General features: G+C 40.3%; 1 protein-coding gene across 13 annotated transcripts in view; it reads left to right on the top strand.

Annotated features, from left to right (window-relative positions):
• THRB (thyroid hormone receptor beta) overlaps positions 1-18,287 on the top strand; it is a 382,979-nt gene that overhangs the window by 94,197 nt on the left and 270,495 nt on the right. For all 13 annotated transcript variants that reach the window (XM_027040947.2, XM_027040944.2, XM_053221529.1 and 10 more), the window contains one exon: positions 3,533-3,629. The gene's annotated coding sequence lies outside the window, so the exon portion shown is untranslated. The remainder of the gene's footprint in view (positions 1-3,532; positions 3,630-18,287) is intronic.

Genomic DNA, 18,287 nt, shown 5'->3' with positions numbered 1-18,287 from the left:
CCCGCTGCCTTGATCCAGGCCAGGTTGCCAGTTTCATCCACCACTGGTTTTGCACCTTCAGTGCAAGCAGCAACATGGTGGAGAAGACAAATAAGTTTAAAACTTCACATAAATAATTCCATTCTATATGTATCCTTTGACCAAGATTTTTTACGTGTAACATTATGCCTTTATGTTTTTGAGATAGATGTAGGTTGATACATATAGATCCAGTTCATATCTTTTAACTGCTGTATTGTATTTCTCTCTTTATTCCTCTATTGATAGGTATTTAGAGATTTCCAACTTTTACTATTGTGAAAGAGTCACTCTAGGTTGTGTTCCATGATGTGGACTTTTCAGGTCTAAAAGTAGGCATATACTGAGTTCTCCGTATCTAGATTGCCAAATTGTTTTTAACATGGCCTTATCAATTTACAACCTGGTATGATTCTTAACTGGTACTCTCTTTCTAGGGGCAGTTTGGCAATGTGTGTCGAATACTCTAAGGGAAGACAATTTTTGAACCAGAAATTCCAATTCTAAAAATTGACCACGAAGGTCATTTGTCCAGGAATGGGTACAAAGATTTTTTTGTTGACAAGAGTTGTTTATGAGTATTTATAAATAGAAAATCTAGAATCTTCTAGATATTTAATGATAGGTGACAAGTTAAAAATATACTGTGGTTATCTCTTCATGGATATTATGTAACCCTTTTATATCCTAATTTTATTTAATCAATATATGTTATTTTATATAACTATTCATCAAAATGGGTGATGGAAGTACAGGTAATTTTTTCTTTTCTTCTTTGTGTGTATTTTTTTTCATTAGCTTGTGTTATTGAGAATATTTTATTACAGAAGGAAAGAAAGAGGGGAGGGAGGGCAGACAGATGGATTAGAGCATGTATTTTGAAACCTCATCCCAAACTAAGTTTCAAGTGAGGCCAAAAAAGTAGAACAGTAGATCAAATCTGACACAGCATAGGGGTGGTTTTTTAAAGCCTCCTGCAACCCCCAGAGATTTTGATTCGGTGGGTCTGAGGATCACTGCATCCCTGCAATGCATAAACCTCACACCTTAAGAAATACTAATTCAGAAACCGTAGCTAATTCCATCTGACTTGCCTACATTGATGAAAAATAAGGAGTCTTGTCATTTTTAATATCTGGCAGGCAAAAGAGACAAGCAATGGCTGGGGGAAGTTCTGGTGGTGCCTCTCCTCTCGGAGGCGGGAAGCTCAAGGCAGGAGCCTCTGCAACCGCATCCTGGGGCAGGAAGGAGCTCTCTTTCCTGCAGACCTGCCTCAGACTTTGCTTTCTTCTCCTTGGCATAGGCAGCCTGCCCTGAAGCAGACAAGGTCAAGTCTGCAGGTGGTGGCTCCAGGTGTTCCTCCTCACTTCTTTCCCATCCCTCCTTCCTCTGTTCTCTGGCATTTGGGTCACTTCCTCTGCAAATCTGAGCATCAGAATCTTTGGGTGAGCTTGCTAAGACACTTATTCCTGGCCCCCACTCCAGAGCTTCGGATGCCATAGATTGCATTTGTAATAAGCTTGCAGGTGATAAAGCTTCTGGCCCATGGACTACGCTGACATACAGACCAGAAATAGACTCACCGAGAGAGCCAGCCAGAGACTCAGGGGCTGAACAATCAATTGTTATTCATTAGAATTCCCGTCAGATGGCCATTTAGAAATGCAGATGTGGAGGCAGTAGTAGTAACAGCATTAGTAGGGGGAGTGGTAATGAGAATAGCAACAGTAATAATAGAAATAGGAATCATGGGAAGATTAATAATGAAATCACACAAATAACTGAGGGCCATTTTTATTCCCATGTTTTGATGAAAGTCTTGAACATGGTCTCATCCGAACAGAGACAAGATCTCGGATGCAAAAGTGTTATGAAATCACGAATTTAAAAAAATGACTCTTTGGGGCGCCTGGGTGGCTCAGTCGTTTAAGCGTCCGACTTCGGCTCAGGTCATGATCTCACGGTTCGTGACTTCGAGCCCCTGAGTCAGGCTCTGTGCTGTCAGCTCAGAGCCCGGAGCCTGCTTCAGATTCTGGGTCTCCCTCTCTCTCTGCTCCTCCCCCACTCACGCTCTGTCTTGCTCTCAAAAATAAATAACATTAAAAACAAAAATTTTTTTTAAATGTCTCTTTAAATTGGATGTGTTACATTTTTAGTGAAAGCAAGGTCTTTAAAAACATGCCAGACCTTACGATCCAGAAAAAGCTGTTTCTTTTCCTCCTGCAGGGTATTATTTATCTTTGGTTAATAGATTCAGCCAAGCCATTTTTATAGCCTCACATGTTATCAAAAAGTGTTTTCGTTTCTCAATCTAACTACTCCCTTTCTCAACTTATTGCATTAAATCTGCCTTTAGCGGCCAAGTATAAACTGAAGTCTAGATAAAAGGGATTTTTTTTAAACCCCATTTGTGTTTTTCCTTTTTGTGTTAAATTATAAATACAGTAATTGGCGGTTAATGAGATGTAAGTGCTGTAGCCTCAGACTCTTTGGGTTACTCATGTCTCTGCACCATTTTCATCCGGCCCTCATTTTCCACACACCAGACCTATAATTATGCCAAAATTTATCCAAGCCAGAGAATATTTTGTTTTTCCCTGTTGCTACCTACAGTCCGTAAAGTTATGGAAAACGTTGGGCATGCAAAACTAATTTTAATCCCCCCAGTAAAAATTCTGAGGGGCAATTCAATAAGATATAATTAAAGGTGTGTGAATCATAGATTGCAGAGATCACTGAGGCACCCAGAAAGCATCTGATCTAGCTGTTTGGCTTTAGTATTAACCCCATTTTGCAGATGAATTAGCCAAGGCTCACAGAAGTAAAATATATGTGAAGCTGGGATTTGAACTAGAGATCTATCTGGCCCTAATACCTGTGCCTTGTCGGGGAGGGTGGCGGGGCGGGGGGGGGGGGGTGGTTGGCAGGTGTCTCTTGCCTCTCTGGACAGTGTTTTTTTTATTGCATCATGCGGTTGCCACCTACCTTGAACTCTTTCATCACATGGTTGAATGTTTTTCATAAGCTTTTAAAGCTCCCTTTATATTTGATTTGTACAGTATCTTTTAACGACAGTGTCCTTGCAACAGATATTTTGATGTACTAAATTTACACATGCACCTGAGTGAGGAAGACACATGCATCATGTTTTGTATTAAACAAACTCCAGGTCTCATGTTTACGTTGAAAATTTAAGTCTTTGTTTCCACTCAAGTGCTAATCTTTCTAAAAATGTCCCTCATGTTGAAGGACATCCAAAAGGCAGTAACTTATTAGAACCTTGGGTTCAGATTACAAATGGGTTTGGCTAGGTCAGTGTTAAAGTTCAAATTATCTCAGAATTATTTTAAATATTTGTACAGGAACACTGATTAGTTTACTAACGTGTTGCCTCATAACCATCCACTAATAACCACCATGGTCTGTGATCGTTAACTCCAAGGGCTCAAGTGAGCTCTCGGCAAAGGTAATTTGCTTCAGTGTCTGAAGCTGTCATATGATGTCTTTTTCCTAGGACGTGGAAGAGTTGACTCAGAAAAGGAATTTGAAACGGAGTTTCAGACCGCATTTTATTATTTGCACAGAAGAGTTGAAAAGGAAGTTCTGATGAGGTAATGTCCTTCCCTCTGTGCCCCCTTTTTGTAGTTAGTGTTTCCTAATTATTTACATTTAAACTGGAGACTGGCAACCTGGTGTAGGGGAAAGAACGTCTGTGCGCGAGTCAGGACACCTGGGATTTGGTGCTGGCTCTGTTGTGCAACTCATGACCTTAGACAAGTCATTTTGCCTCTCTGGGTGTTGGTTTCTATAAATGAGAAAGTGACACAAGGTCATTCCTAAGCTGTAGAGTCTGTACATAGGTGCATTCTGCCAAAAGAAGCTAAATTAGCCAGAAGACAACAGACGTGTGTATAGATCTCTCTGTTTCTAGCCTTTGGCCAGGCTGGCTGCATGGACAGCAACCTGTGCTTGGTTTAGTTACGGTCTTGCTGTTACCATCTTGAAATTCTTCACACTTTTTGAACAAGAGCCCTGCATTTTCATTTTATTCAGGACCAAATTGTGTAACAGGTTCCTGCCTTTTGACAATACATTCCTTATCATTGTGTCGATCAGCTGAAAAAAGGAGTCATAACTTCAAATTGGTCACTTTTGCCACCGTTGTACCTTTTGGGTAGACCGAGGGAGCAAAATGTTGACAAAAATGTATCTGTGAAATTTTTTGGTTATTTTCAATGACCTGAGTTTTTGATGTCTACATTTTCCTTTTGCCCTACCTTGTCCTGAGGAGGGACATTATGCTCTTACGGGTGGCTCTTGGAAGCTCTGATTTCCTCTCACTTCACAGGTAAACTGTGCATGCAGGCTTCTGTGACTCATATTTTGGAATCTTTGTAGTGTTCAATCCCATTTTTTTAACAGATAAGGGTTAATTACTGGTATTCATCACTAGGCATTTCCAGTCTCTCCACCCAGCATCCTTTTTGCCACTGCTCCATAATCAGTTGTAGTACAATACAGAGGATGATACTTGTGGCTTTGAATCATCATTTTGTTGTCAGTTGTTATGTTTCTGGAGAAGCTACAATTACAATCGCATGACAGACAATTACAATAGCATGACAGACAGAGAGATGACTTCTCCACCAGCAACTTGCTTTGTTTTGACCAAATGAGCTCCTCTTCACCTTTACAGATAGAATCGCCACCCCCAATGCTGCGAGGTCCATTCCATATGAAAGGAGACTTGTCAAATGCGCTAAAATTAAAATGCACATTCATGTGGGGGCCAACTTCATTGTGCCGGCTAACACCGATAAAAAATTACCCTGGGATTGCAAGGAATATATGCTTTCTTGGTTTATTCATTATTGCATGCCAAAGTATGAAAGAGCAAAAGAGACAGAGGAAAGTGTTTCTGTGTACCCACTGATGGCTGGCTGTGGTTTTACATTATGAGTCTACTTTCAGATATGTAGAACAAATCTCTAAGCGATGAAATGACCAATTTACATATCATATCCAAGATAATAAATTGCTTTGATGGGTCCTTCTCGAGTCTCCTTTTTCAAAGCATCAAAAATGCCAAACCAATCCTCAAACACTGTTCTTTTCTTTTACAAATCCAGTGTTCATAATCTCCCCCAAATGCTTTTTGCCCTCAATAAATTCTACTTACTTAAAACTTGATGACAGCTTTTAATTATATTAACAGGGTCTAAATGTTTAAAAATATCCAGCTAGACTTTTTCCTTCATAAAACTGAATGTAAGTGACTGTATGTTGATTTCTTTTTTCTTTTTTTCAAGTTTTTATTTAAATTGCAAGGAGTTCACATAGCTGTAATATTAGTTTCAGGTGCACAATATAGTGATTCAACATTTTCATACATCACCCGGAGCTCATCATGAATTCTCTAATTGCTGCTCTGTCTCCTGACTTCTAGATTGGGGAATGTGTCATTTTTATTTTTTAAATGATATAAATTAGTGTTTTGATTCATACTTCTGCTTAAGAATAGTAAAGAACCAATTGATACCTTTAAAAAAAATTTTTTTGTTTACATTTATTTATTTTTGAGAGACAGTGAGACAAAGTGAGAGTGGGGGAGGGGCAGAGAGAGAGGAGACACAGGATCCGAAGCCGGCTCCAGGCTCTGAGCTGTCAGCACAGAGCCCGACGCTGGGCTCGAACCCACAGACCATGATATCATGACCTGAGCCGAAGTCGGACGCTCAACCGACTGAGCCACCCAGGTGCCCCCAATTGATACATTTTTAAAGGGAATGCAATTGGTCATTCAACAGTACTGATAACAAGCAAAACAGCAGTCTCAGCTTCTATTTATAAGTTCCTTCTATCCAATTCAATGAACTATTCTAGCAATAAATTAGCAGTTTTGAAACTGTGGGATTTTTGATGAAAAGAACCAAAGTGAAACTCCTCAAGTAATGAGGTAAATGGTTTAGTTCCATGCATCTTATTTCAGAACACCTTTTTTGAACCCTGCTTTACAAAGATTCCAAAATAAGAGCCATAGAAAACGAAACATACAGTTTACCTACGAAGAAAAAGAAAATCAGAAATTCGAGCATCCATTGAGTAGAGTATAATGTCCATCCTCGGTGACTTCCAGGAGATGAGGGCACCCACTCAGTGTCTTCTTATAAAAGTTGGTCTCTTCTGGAGAGTGACCCAAAAAGTGCATTAGCATCATACTATAATGTGTACAATTCAGTGGTTTTTAGTACATACACAGAGCTGTGCCCCCATCACCACAGTCAATTTTACAACATTTCTATCACCTCAAAAAGAAATCCATTAGCATGGATTTCTCCCCCACTCCTGCCCCAGCCCTAGGCCACCACTCATCTGCTTTCTGTCTCTATACACCTGCCTAAGCTAGACATTTCATGAAAATGGATCATATAATCTATGGCCTTTTGTGAGTGACTTCAATCTCTTGCATCATATTTTGGGGGTTCATACATATTCTATTCATACATACATGTATCAGGACTTCATTCATTTGCATTGCCAAATAATGTTCCATGGCATAGATAATAACCTCTTTTGCTTATCCATTCACCAGTTGGTAGATATTTGGGTTGTTCTGAATTTGGGCCGTTATGAATAATGCTGCCACAAACATTTTGCGCGAGTGTTTCTGTGCACATATGTTTTCGTTTCTCTTGGATACATAGCTAGTAGTAGAATTGTTGAGTTATTTGGTAATTTTCTGTCTAACTTTTAAGGAACTGTCAGACTTTTCCAAAGTAGCTGCACCATTTTCCTTTTGCATCATCAGGTGTAAGCATTCCACTTACTCCACATCCTTGTCGACACTTCTTATCTGTCTTTTTGATGATAGCCATTCTAGTGATTATGAAATAGTATCCCTTTGTGGTTTTGGTTTGCATTTCCCTCATAGCTGAAGAAGCTGAGCATCTTTTCATGTGCTTATTGCCCATTTGTATATTATCTTGGGAGAAATGTCTGTTTAGATCCTTAGCCATTTTCTAGTTGAGTTACTTGTTTTGACATTATTGAATTGTAAAAGTTCTGTATATATTCTAGATATGAGTTCTTTATAAGAAATATAATTTACAAATATTTTCTTCCATTCTGTGGGTTGTCTTTTTCACTCTCTTGATGGTCTCCACAGAAGCAGAAAGGTTTTTAATTTTGATAAAGCCCGATTTATTGTTACTTTGTTGCCAGTGCTTTTGGAATTCTATCCAAAAGGGCTTTGCATGTATGTTAGCCAACTTGACAATAAATTATGCTTAAAAAAATGAAATGCAAAAAATGGAAAACAAAACAAAAAAAGGCTTTGCATATCCCAAGGTAATGAAAATTCTCTCCTACATTTACTTCTAAGTGTTTTACAGTTTTAGTTCTTACATTTAAGTCTGTAATCTGCTTTGAGTTAATTTTTCTGTACGGTGTGAAGAAAAGGTCTAAATTTATTCTTTTGTATGTGGGTATCCTAGAGTGAATTTTTAAAACAATCTCCTCACTGATAGTGAACATCTTGCTGAAAGTCAGCTGTGTGATGAACTTCATGGGGCATGCCACATGAGGCATCTATACCAAAAATGAATTGCCAGAGAGTTCCAGCTTCTTTCTGCTCTCCCCCAGGGATCCCATACACTGGTTTAAATTCTTTTTTTTTTTTAATGTTTATTTTTGAGAGAGAGACAGAGATAGAGTGCTAATGGGGGAGGGGCAGAGAGAGAAAGAACACAGAATCCGAAGCAGGTCCCAGGATCTGAGCTGTCAGCACAGAGCCCAATATGGGGCTTGAACTCACAAACTGTGAGATCATGACCTGAACCAAAGTTGGACACTTAACCAGCTGAACCACCCAGGTGCCCTTACACTGGTTGAAACTCTAAACACACACTTGGAACTACCAAAGAACACATTTACAAAGCCTCTGATCAGTATGCTGAGGTCTCCCTAATGGGTGACAGGGGTGGGGGGATACTCAGAAATTAGATGAAGAGTGATGTCAATCACTAAAGGTTTCCAAAGGAGTTGTGTTCACTTTTGTGCACTAATACACATACACACACTTAAACTGCAGTGTGTGACCTATAAGTCAGGAGATGCCTGGCTGAACGCCTTGGTGCTATTGATGATGTCTCATTGCTTTGTGCTCTTACCTATTTGAATGAAAGAAGGAAGCTCCTTGAAACTTAGGAATCAAATTACTTCCAAGAAGGTTATGCTATTGTCTTATTTGAAAGCACTCAAGAAAACAGCAGAAGGCCCTTGAGTGAAATGTAGTCCAAAGAAAAGGGGAATGCCACCCATACCCACAGTTCTGTGCTGCTGTGGCAGGCAGGACCAGCAATTAGGGAAACTCCCATCTGTCACGCCACCAGACTGAGTCCAAGGTTAGGAACAAGTCAAGTTTTTTCCCTCTCTTCATCTCTCAAAGTGCTGATTCTTGTACAGGCAGGTTCATCTTCCACAAGTAGCCTCTGTGTACTTGTCCAGGAAGGGAACATGAATGACAAGTGTCTTTCTACAGTGCTGAGCTTAAGGAAGGCAAGTTAAGTATGCTTTTGGGGATCATATTGAAACTTCCATCTCTTCCCATAAATCCCCCAGGAAAATATATTTTTATCCCAAGAAGGAAGCAAGGAAAATGGGCATAGGATCTCACAGACCTGGATCCAAATCCCGACTCTGCTATATACTCTGGGTAATTTTCAGTGAAGTATTTAACTTTTTTGAGCCTCATCTTTCTCTTCTGTGTTATGGGACTATAAAAATATCTATTAATGGCCATCATCAGATAAGCTGGGATAAAAAAATGTAAAATCCTGCCTCAAGTCGGGAGTTAGCATCTGTTCATGCTATTTCCCTTTCAATCCAAAGATATGGTGGACTCCCAGTTTTAAAACTCATTTTGGGGGGCCTTGAACCCAAAGAATTAACAGGACCATTAGCTAAAATGAAGGTTGGATTTAAAATTCAACACGTCAGATCCCCGTCCTATATCATTGTGCTCCTTCAGTAGTCTGAAAGCTTGGCAAGGTGTGGGACTCCTCCTCACGGGGCCTTCCTGCCACCTGAGGAAAACATCACTACCATCCATGACTTTGGTGATTCATTAGCATTCCAGCAAACTACCCAGCTGCTTGAAACAGCGGGTATTCATTTTCTTTGGTCTGAATATGCAAAGATGAAATGCAGCTGCCTGGTTTTGGAAAAGCTTTCTTGGTCTACGTCCTTTGGTTAGGTTAAGCACTGGAATGTGCTGTGACCTTGGTCTGCACACTAACCTTTCCCCGGCGTCCCTGGAGCTTGTTTGATGGCGATATTTATGGGCCACGAAGCTGAAACTAAGCCTGAGCTTCCCTAAGATGCTTTCTGGGGAGGTTCATTGTTCAGCAGGGGTATTTGTGTGACTGTCAGCAGGAGGGGACGTTTACCATAACACGCGTGTGAGGCCCTGGACAGAGGAAGTTATGATAAGGAGGCATGGAACCTAGGTTGCTTCTTCAAATGACATGGGGTGTGTAATCCTCTCAAGCACCCCCATTGCCTCTGTATGGTAAGCAAAACACTGATCTGTTCTCCCATGGACCTCCCTGTAATGTCCTAAACATCGTTAGTAAAGAACAGGCATGGGAGGACTTTGCCCCAAGAGCAATGCATACATCCAGATAGTGGCATCTGTGTTATTCGTATTCCTATGGAATTCAGTTCAGTTGCTTTCTACAGAATTTTCAGAATCCCCTTAATGATGGTATGTCAAACGTTGAGAACAACAAATTTAAGAACTATAAATGAGTAGGCATGAAAAGAAACAATAATTCAATGAGGAATTTAGCATTTATTTTTACTAGGCCACATTATCATATATGTCCTTTTTAGAAACTGTGTGAATATAAGTAGAGATATTAAAAAGTAGAATAAACTACCTACTCTCCACATCAAGAGAGGAGAACAGAGGTATATATAAATTCCAAGCAGTATACGTTCCAAACCTCAAAATCCTTTTCTGGAATTTGGCCTGGAATATATAAATCTGGACATATAAGTACAAATGTTACTCATATAACTATAAATATGTAAAGCCTAAAGTATTTGATTTTGAAATGCAGTCAGTTATAACTTAAGACACATTTAAATATACTCCATTTCTGCTGGAGTTCAGCATATCCCCTGGCAAAAATGTAGGACTTTACTTTATAATGGGAAAAAGAAACCATGGAGAATAATTTGAGGATGATTTCTAGTTGATAATAACTTTTAACATTTTTTAGATGGAGAAGTCCATAGTGTTACTTTATTGTTTTTGTTTTACTTTATTGTTTTTTAATGTTTATTTATTTTGACAGAGACAGAGAATGTGAGTGGGGGAGGGGCAGAGAGAGAGAGAATCCCAAGCAGGTTCCACACTGTCAGCACAGAGCCCAGCACAGGACTTGATCTCACAAACTCTGAGATCACGACCTGAGCTGAAATCGAGAGTCAGAGCCTTAATCGACTGAGCCACGTAGGCGCCCCATAGTGTTACTTTCGGTGAAATCTAGAATTAATTCTCAATTAAATCTAGAATTTACATTTGGGAAAAAAAATTCGCTAAACCTTCAATAAATTCAACAATAGTAAAGCATTATGTAATTTCCCCAGATGTGGAGGAAATAAAAAGGGGGCTTCCAGTTTAAACAAAATCTTGTGCATGGTTGTAAGGAGCAAAAGAAAAGTGCTTTGGAAATAGCAACGTACTCGGCAGGCTACCAGGAGGGGGGCCTTAGAGTAGGGCGGTAAGGAGACTGGCTTTGCAGCCAGATTGCATGTGTCCCAAATCTTGTACAAATTCTCTGCACCCCAGTATCCACATCTGTAAAACAGGGATCATAATAATTCCTATTACTGCTATGAAGAGAAATCAGCACATGTAAAATTCTCAGGACAATGTCCGGCATATAGAAAGTGCTCCGCTAATGTTGGTAATGATGATGGGGAGACGATGATGCGAGTGTTTTGGGGGTGGGGGGAATGAGAGTACAAGAGGAGGAAGTATTTGTTTTTGAAAATGAGGGAATAACCAGCTAACCCAATCTGCTTAAAGAGGAGTGAATTGAATACTAGAAAATAATTAGGTTTGGAATTAGAATGGAAAGGGATACCCAGTTCATAAGTACGTATTCTAAGCTGAGACAATTGTCTTTCTTGACACTCGCAGAAATATTATTAGCAGCACTTAATTTAAAAGTGAAACATTTTGAGCAGTTATTGCACATATATCAAGGAGCCACAAAATTACAGTTTAAAAACAAAGTTTAACAAGAATGTAATAGTAAGTATCACAGACATTATGAAATGATGATGTGGGATAATAAACGTTTTTATTGCCACAAATACGGGATGACGGCATTATTCAAGAACAGTAGAAAAAATAGCCTGACTCCAGAGAGAGGGACATCTCTCCAGAAGACCTTTTTCCAGAGCAAAGCTGTATTTATTCTTTATGCTTTTGACCCAATTTTGCCACCCATTTTCTGAAAGAATGGCCCCAAATTCTATACTGGAGAGCCAGGGCCACCTAAGCCTTACCTTTTGATGGCTGTGACCCATGTCCCTGAGCGGTGCCATTGCCCCCCGCCCAAGAAGCTTCTCAAGGCCATCCAACTCTGCCCACTCACCTCCCCACTTGCTTGCTTCATGGCTTCCTCTGCCTGGCTGAGCAGCATGCCAGAACTCTGCCTTGGATGCCCCTTCCCTCCTCTCGGCCACTGACACAGGCTGGGCAAAATGGCCCCCAAAGACATTCATCTCTGCTTCTCTACCAGCTGAGGGAACTTGTCTGTGGGCTATTTCAGATCCGCCAAAATTATTCCAGCAACACTTGGCAAAAGCCCAGGCTGTGAGATTTTCAGGCTAAAAATGGAGAATTGGGGCCAATATTCTTACTCTAATTTTCTTAATTCCAAGAGTTTAAAAATAAAAAAATATATATGTGTGTATTCGGTAAAAGGATTGGGAAGCAGCTGGGCAGCCTGGCTGAGAGGCTGGATAAAGACAGAGCAGCTGTGTTGGTCTTAAGCCTGAGCTGGCTGTGTAACCCTTGATTTCTTTGAACTCTGGGCCTGAGGATTCAGAGCCATAAAACAAAGCTAACAAGTGTTGAGCTATCTGATTTCTTGTGAGACATAAAGAGGGGAGTTGATTGTTAAGCAGTTTGCAAATGGAAAGTATTGCAGAAATGCTTATAATAATAAAAGGCTTATTATAGCACTTTCCCAGGTTCTGGGACTACTGTAATGGGAAGGATGGCACACACAAGACCTAACACGTCTATCAAAGAACTGGTGGATGTCTGCAAAAGTAAATACTCTATTATATACGGTGATATCTCATATGCCGATCAACATAATAAGTCTGGACAGCCGCTCTGGTTTAAGATAAGCAAAGCAAGCCTGGGAGCATTTTAAAGCCATGTATACACAGGTAGATACAGTTAAAGTCTGTTTCAGTGGGAGGGTAGGGATGAGGGGTGTGTCATATCCCGTGGTATCGTCACACTACCTTATATAATAAAGTGCCTAGCATTCTATGTGTCATATAGTAACTGACCAATAAGTCATCAGTTCTTTCCCGTTCTCCTAGCATTTTGCCCTCAGTGGGAGATGACTTGGGGAGAGGGTCATGAGAAGTTTTGAGTGCCAAGGGCACACAGTCTAAACAAAATCAGGTTTGCTATACAAACGTAGTCTCGGGACATGTTTGCCGTTCCTTCCTTCCTACGAGATTGTCAAGCCTATGTCATGCCTATGAAGACGTTTTTGACCTGTCATTAGTTATCTTTCATTCAGTGAGTGCTATAAAAATCCCTGTTGATTCAACTACATCTGTGATGGACACTGACAGTGTTCGAAGGTTGTGATTCCCTTTAGTGAACACCGCTGAACAGATTCTTACTTGTTGAGTATTGCTTATTGCTTCAGCGATCTTTATAAACACTGCCAAAAGCGATCTTTATAAACACTTCTCTCAGTTGAGTGTATCTTTGGGGTTGTTTTGGATGTTAAAACTAACCTTTTGGCAGAGAGTGAGTGAACAAGGAAAGGGGAATTGAGGTAGGAAGCAGTTTGCAGAAAGATCCTTGGAAAAGAAAGCTTTTTTGCCCTGCGTTACATTTTGCATTCCATTAGAGACAACGGATTGAAAACAAAGCACAAATCTGGCTGAGAACCTGAAAGGCAAGTTTCAGCAGGAGTGAATTTTTAACAGCCTCAAAGAGGGGGTTAAAATGAAATTCTGACAACCTTAACTACACTTTTTCTCGAAGGATTGCTATAATGATAAAAGGTGAAATGTCAGCAGTCACCTATTATTCTGTCGAACAGCACTTGATAATTTTTCCTCTGTGGGAGCACTTGCCCTTTTATAGTGTTGACTCTGCGTTTTGACTGACTGCCCAAAGATCACAATTACTTAAACCGTTTACCTGCACTTGGGCAGCACAGCCAGGACCGGTTCTGCATAGCTAGATCCTCTGGGAGTTTCCTGTTGGTGGCTTCAGATAAACAAATGAGGCCTGTGATATGGGCTGTTTACTGCCCCTGGTTTTTAAACCACTTCAATAACCTGTCTTCCTCCTTAAGCTTTGGAAACACACTGATGGTCATGTTTTCTGAAGAGGAGAGCCCAACTTCTTTCTGTGTGTCAGGAAAATATCTTCATACATCAAAGCGACACAGAGGCTCCTTTAGAATATTCTAGAAAAGTAGACACTGCCTTACCACGAAGTGGTGAAGGGGTCTTCTATTTAATTCTGTTTGTGTAACATGCATCCTTTGAACAACTGCTGTGTTCACCAACCTGGGGCATCTGCTGGGGGAAAGCTACCAAGATGACAATTACACAGACCCAGCCTGCAAAGAGGCTTATATTTTGTAGGAAAAGCCAGATGAAAGATATAAATTATTGAGGTAAGTAGGCTGACCAAGCAGGTAGCCTACCTTGAGCTTAGAAACTGGAATATTAGAATTGGTTATGACCCATCAAACTCAAATGTCTTTGGGGCTAAACAGGTAAAAGAAATGAATGAAGGATGCCCATAAGGACTGTAGCACAGTGGAGGATGTGAGCACCATTTAAATGGAACACCATCCCTCAGTTAGAGCTGTCAGTGCCATGCAAGTGATGGCCCATTATCACCAGGCTTTCAGCTTTTTCAAAACTTTTTTTTTAACGTTGACAAGTACTTCACCAGGTCTAACTCCTGAAAGGGTACATACAAAAAGAATTCTAAGAACCAAATGTGGCCTATAGGCCGGTAGTTTTTTTCCCTCTGGGTTATGGCATGTGCTGTTATAAAATTCCATCTCATTTTCATTGTCATTGGTTGTCACAGATTAGGTTGCATGGGAAGCTGATTCTGAAACAGAATTCAGCCAGGAGGTGGTTTACTGGGGAGTGTTCTTGAGATCAACACCTTTAGTGGGAAAGAGAAGGAAGTAGCTCTGGAGAGAAAAAAGTTGAGCTGCCATGCAGTCTCAATGGAGGTCTTGGCCAATCTCAAAAAGGCTAAAACTGGATGATCCCTCAGAGTTGCTCCACGTTGATTGAGGGGACAGGGTCTTTATACCCAGCATGGACCAGTCGTTGGATGTGGGGTGCTTTGGGAAGGGGTGTGACTTTGAATGATGGCCTCTTCTTGACTAAAGAAATATCCATCAGGACCAGCAGCACTCCAAGTAGCTGGGGAATCAGCCCTTCTTCTCTGAAGGGGGATCTGGATGCTGCATCACAGCAGCCATAAGAGGGGTAGGTAGATTTTTCTACATGGGCTGTGTTGTCCCTGAAAATGAGGGGCAAAGTCTCAATCATCTTTGAATTGATCTGACACCATGCCCTAGAGAAGAGAGATGATCTCATATACATCATTTTCCCCCATTCCCTCTTTTTCTTCCCCACTTCTTGCTGGCCTGTGTACCTCCTACAGAAGCTATTGGAACAGAATTCCTAACCCCCTTGAGGAATTCCTAGCCCCTTGATTCAACTCAGAGCTGTAATGTTGTGGCCTACAATACATATTGTCGGCATTTGTAAAGATAAAGATTCAACCTAAGTATATGGAGATGTAATGAAATGTAACGATTCACTCATATTTACAACATGTGGTTTCTGATAGCCTACTGTGTGCCAGGCACTGAGCTACCCACTTTGAACAAAATATATTCTCTGCATGCAAGCAGTTTGGTATTTGGTTGGCAATGCAGGTGCATAGGTGCTGTCACAGGGCAGGTCACAAAAGTTGTCTTGGAAAGCCATTTGGATTAAAACCTGTAGTTAGAAACAATTATAATTATCTTGGTGAACAATAATTCACCAAGGCAATGCCAGTTGGGCCAGAGAGTGTCAGATTATAAAATGCGTTAAGAAGATAGTCTCTGCAAGATTTGGTGAATATTATTAGCAAAAATGTAGAGTGAGGAAGTGAGGACCCTAACACCTTGTCCAGGTTGCAGGCTTACACATGATTGTAGAATGGGAAGGTGGAATGAATGATGGGATAACTAGAAAGAAAAATGCAAAGCACAAGGTATAAGCTACCGATAAGTAAGATGTAGTTTAGTGCTTAATAACTGTTTATGGAATTTATTCCTCCTTGTGAAGGCACGCAGACATTAATAACTCTTACATCTGTCATATTTTGATAACTATAATTAGAGCCATGGACAGTGCACTATGGAAAGACAAAGGGGAAGAAGGCATTAACTCCAAATGATGAGATGGGAAGATCTTCTGGAAGTAGGCTAATGACGATGATGATAACAATAGCTAATATGAACCATTGTTAAGTACTGAGGACTGTGTTAAGTGCCTTTTATGTCTTAACTCATTTAGTCCTTTCCGCAGTCCTATAATATCGACACTATTACCATCCTCTCTGTATAGAGGTGAATAAACTGAGACTCTCAGAAACATGAAACAATTTACCTGAGATTCGATGAGAAGAAAGTGGTGGCCCTGGAATTTGAACTCGGGTTATCTGAAGCCAAAGTCTGCTGTCTTGTCACAAAATTAGACTATCTCCCACTTGAAATGGACCTGGAAATAAACATGGGAGAGCAGAGCATTCCAACTGAAGGGAACTGTTTTCAAAGGTCTGATGATACTTCAAGTTGAGGGGTGGGGAGGGGAGAAATGCATGAGGTATGACCAAATGTGAGCTACAGGGCTGGGAGCATGGTTTGAAGTTTAAGTTCAGGAAATTAGATGAAATTGTGTTGCTCAGTGGCCTTAAATACCAAACCGAGGAGTTAGGGTTGTGGGAGGGGAAGTGGTAAGATCTGAATTCAGAAACAATAACTCTGTGAAGGGGTGGACAGATACACGGACATACTGGAGGCAGTGCTACAGAGGAGAAGGCCCCTGAATATTGTCTAGGCACTTTGTACGCAGGACGAGGACAGGGCCAGTAGAAGGAATGGAGGGAAGAAATGGGAAGATAGGAGGTGGGAAACAAAGGGTTTGGTGAGTGCAATGGCTCAGGTTTTGAGTTTATGTTGTCGGGAACACAGGATGAACATAAAGTTGGGTGCAGAGAGAACATGAGCTCACTTTCGGGTTGTAAGAATGGAAGTTCGGGCCTCAAGAGAGAGGCTCTGTCTAGCAGAGAATTGGGAACCCCCCCTTAGAGGTTCTGATGGACCCTGGAGCTTAGATAGGGTGGGGCTGAGGTTAAAGAAAAGGCATCTAGGCTGAGAAGTCTGAAAGTCTACATTTAAAGAGAGGGCGAAGGAAGATGATTTTTAAAAAGTCATAGTGTACATCATATGATTAAATAAGAAGTGAGTGCTCCTGTAGCCACAGGCTGTGAAAGAAATATGTGAAGTTGTAATTTTAGGGTAAGAGTTAATATTTGAGAGTGGGTAAAATGTTTCAGGAGAAAGGCGAGATTAACACATGATGATTTATTGTGAAATTTCCTAGAAGCTCGGTAGGCCAGTTCCATGTGGGAACACAGCCCTGACTTCCCATGGAGGGTGGTGAGGTCGGGTTGTCCCAATGTCTCAATTGTTTGTTGGCTACTCAGTACACATATCTCCTATTAAACCATCATATGATGCTATTGAATTCTGACTTTAGAATAAGTGTAGATTATTCCTTTTATTCTAATGACAACATAATTGCCGGATCCATTTTTATGATATATAGTTCAAAATTCCCAACATTTAAACGTACTTTATGTTAGATATAACAGGAAGGAGCAATCCCCCAGGATTTGAAGAGTGTGACAATACAACCAGTCCATCTCTGCTCCTCCAGTACATACAAATGCTGTGTGTGTGTGTGTGTGTGTGTGTCTGTAAAAATTATAGTGTATTTTATTTTTGCTGGGAATCATCTGGCAGTTTGGGTGCTCCCCTAGACACAAGTGAGAATGTCAAAGCCAAGAGTGGAAAGAAATTTCTGTTGCAGAAATTTGCAACATAGTTTATTCTCCCAAATAGCAGGCTTGTGGCCAGTTGTCTTTCCCTAATTATTAATAAAAATTCAGCATTTCAAACTAGATTCTCATTCTCCAGCAGTTATTAATAGAGCTCCATCTTTAGGACATCTGCAAGACATCACTTATAACAGAATTCTTGACATACCATAAAATTCCTATGTCTAATAGGAATTTAAGGTCTACTTAAAAATGACAATCAGGTTGTGCCATTTTTCTTGGTAAAAAATTTCTCTTCCCCGATGAAGCCTTACAGAAAAAATTATACCTTTACTTAAATTTTATTTTAATCGAGGCATTACATTTATGCAATCATAAATCATATCAGCCACAAATCATAAATGTATGGCTCAATGAATTTTTACATATGTATATACCTGTGAAGCCACCAGCCACATCAAGTTATAGAACATTTCCAGCACCCAGGAGCCTCCCTCTCTCATTCCTCCTCACTGTCAATCTCATGCCGCAAAGGTAACCTCTATTCTGACTAACCTCTAATGGTCTGTGATGCATAGGTTTTAAGTGTAATACTTACACATCAATACATTCTGAACCATAGTTATTGGAGTGTGCTGGAATATTGGGAAGTACTCTTGACTTCTCTCCAGAGGTCACTTGTTTAAGAAGAACTCTTTGTATTCAAGTGAATAATCCTTGAGCTTTTGCAATCAGAAATGGCATACTCTAATTATACTAAGGGTGAATAATACCAACAGTGGAAATTATACTGAGTGAATGATTTTATGAAATTCTGCCCTCTAAAGGAGGTCATAGATTTTCA

Source organism: Acinonyx jubatus, chromosome C2, assembly GCF_027475565.1.
Source record: "Acinonyx jubatus isolate Ajub_Pintada_27869175 chromosome C2, VMU_Ajub_asm_v1.0, whole genome shotgun sequence".
Classification (NCBI taxonomy): Eukaryota; Metazoa; Chordata; class Mammalia; order Carnivora; family Felidae; genus Acinonyx; species Acinonyx jubatus.
This window is presented reverse-complemented; position numbering and strand designations above follow the sequence as displayed.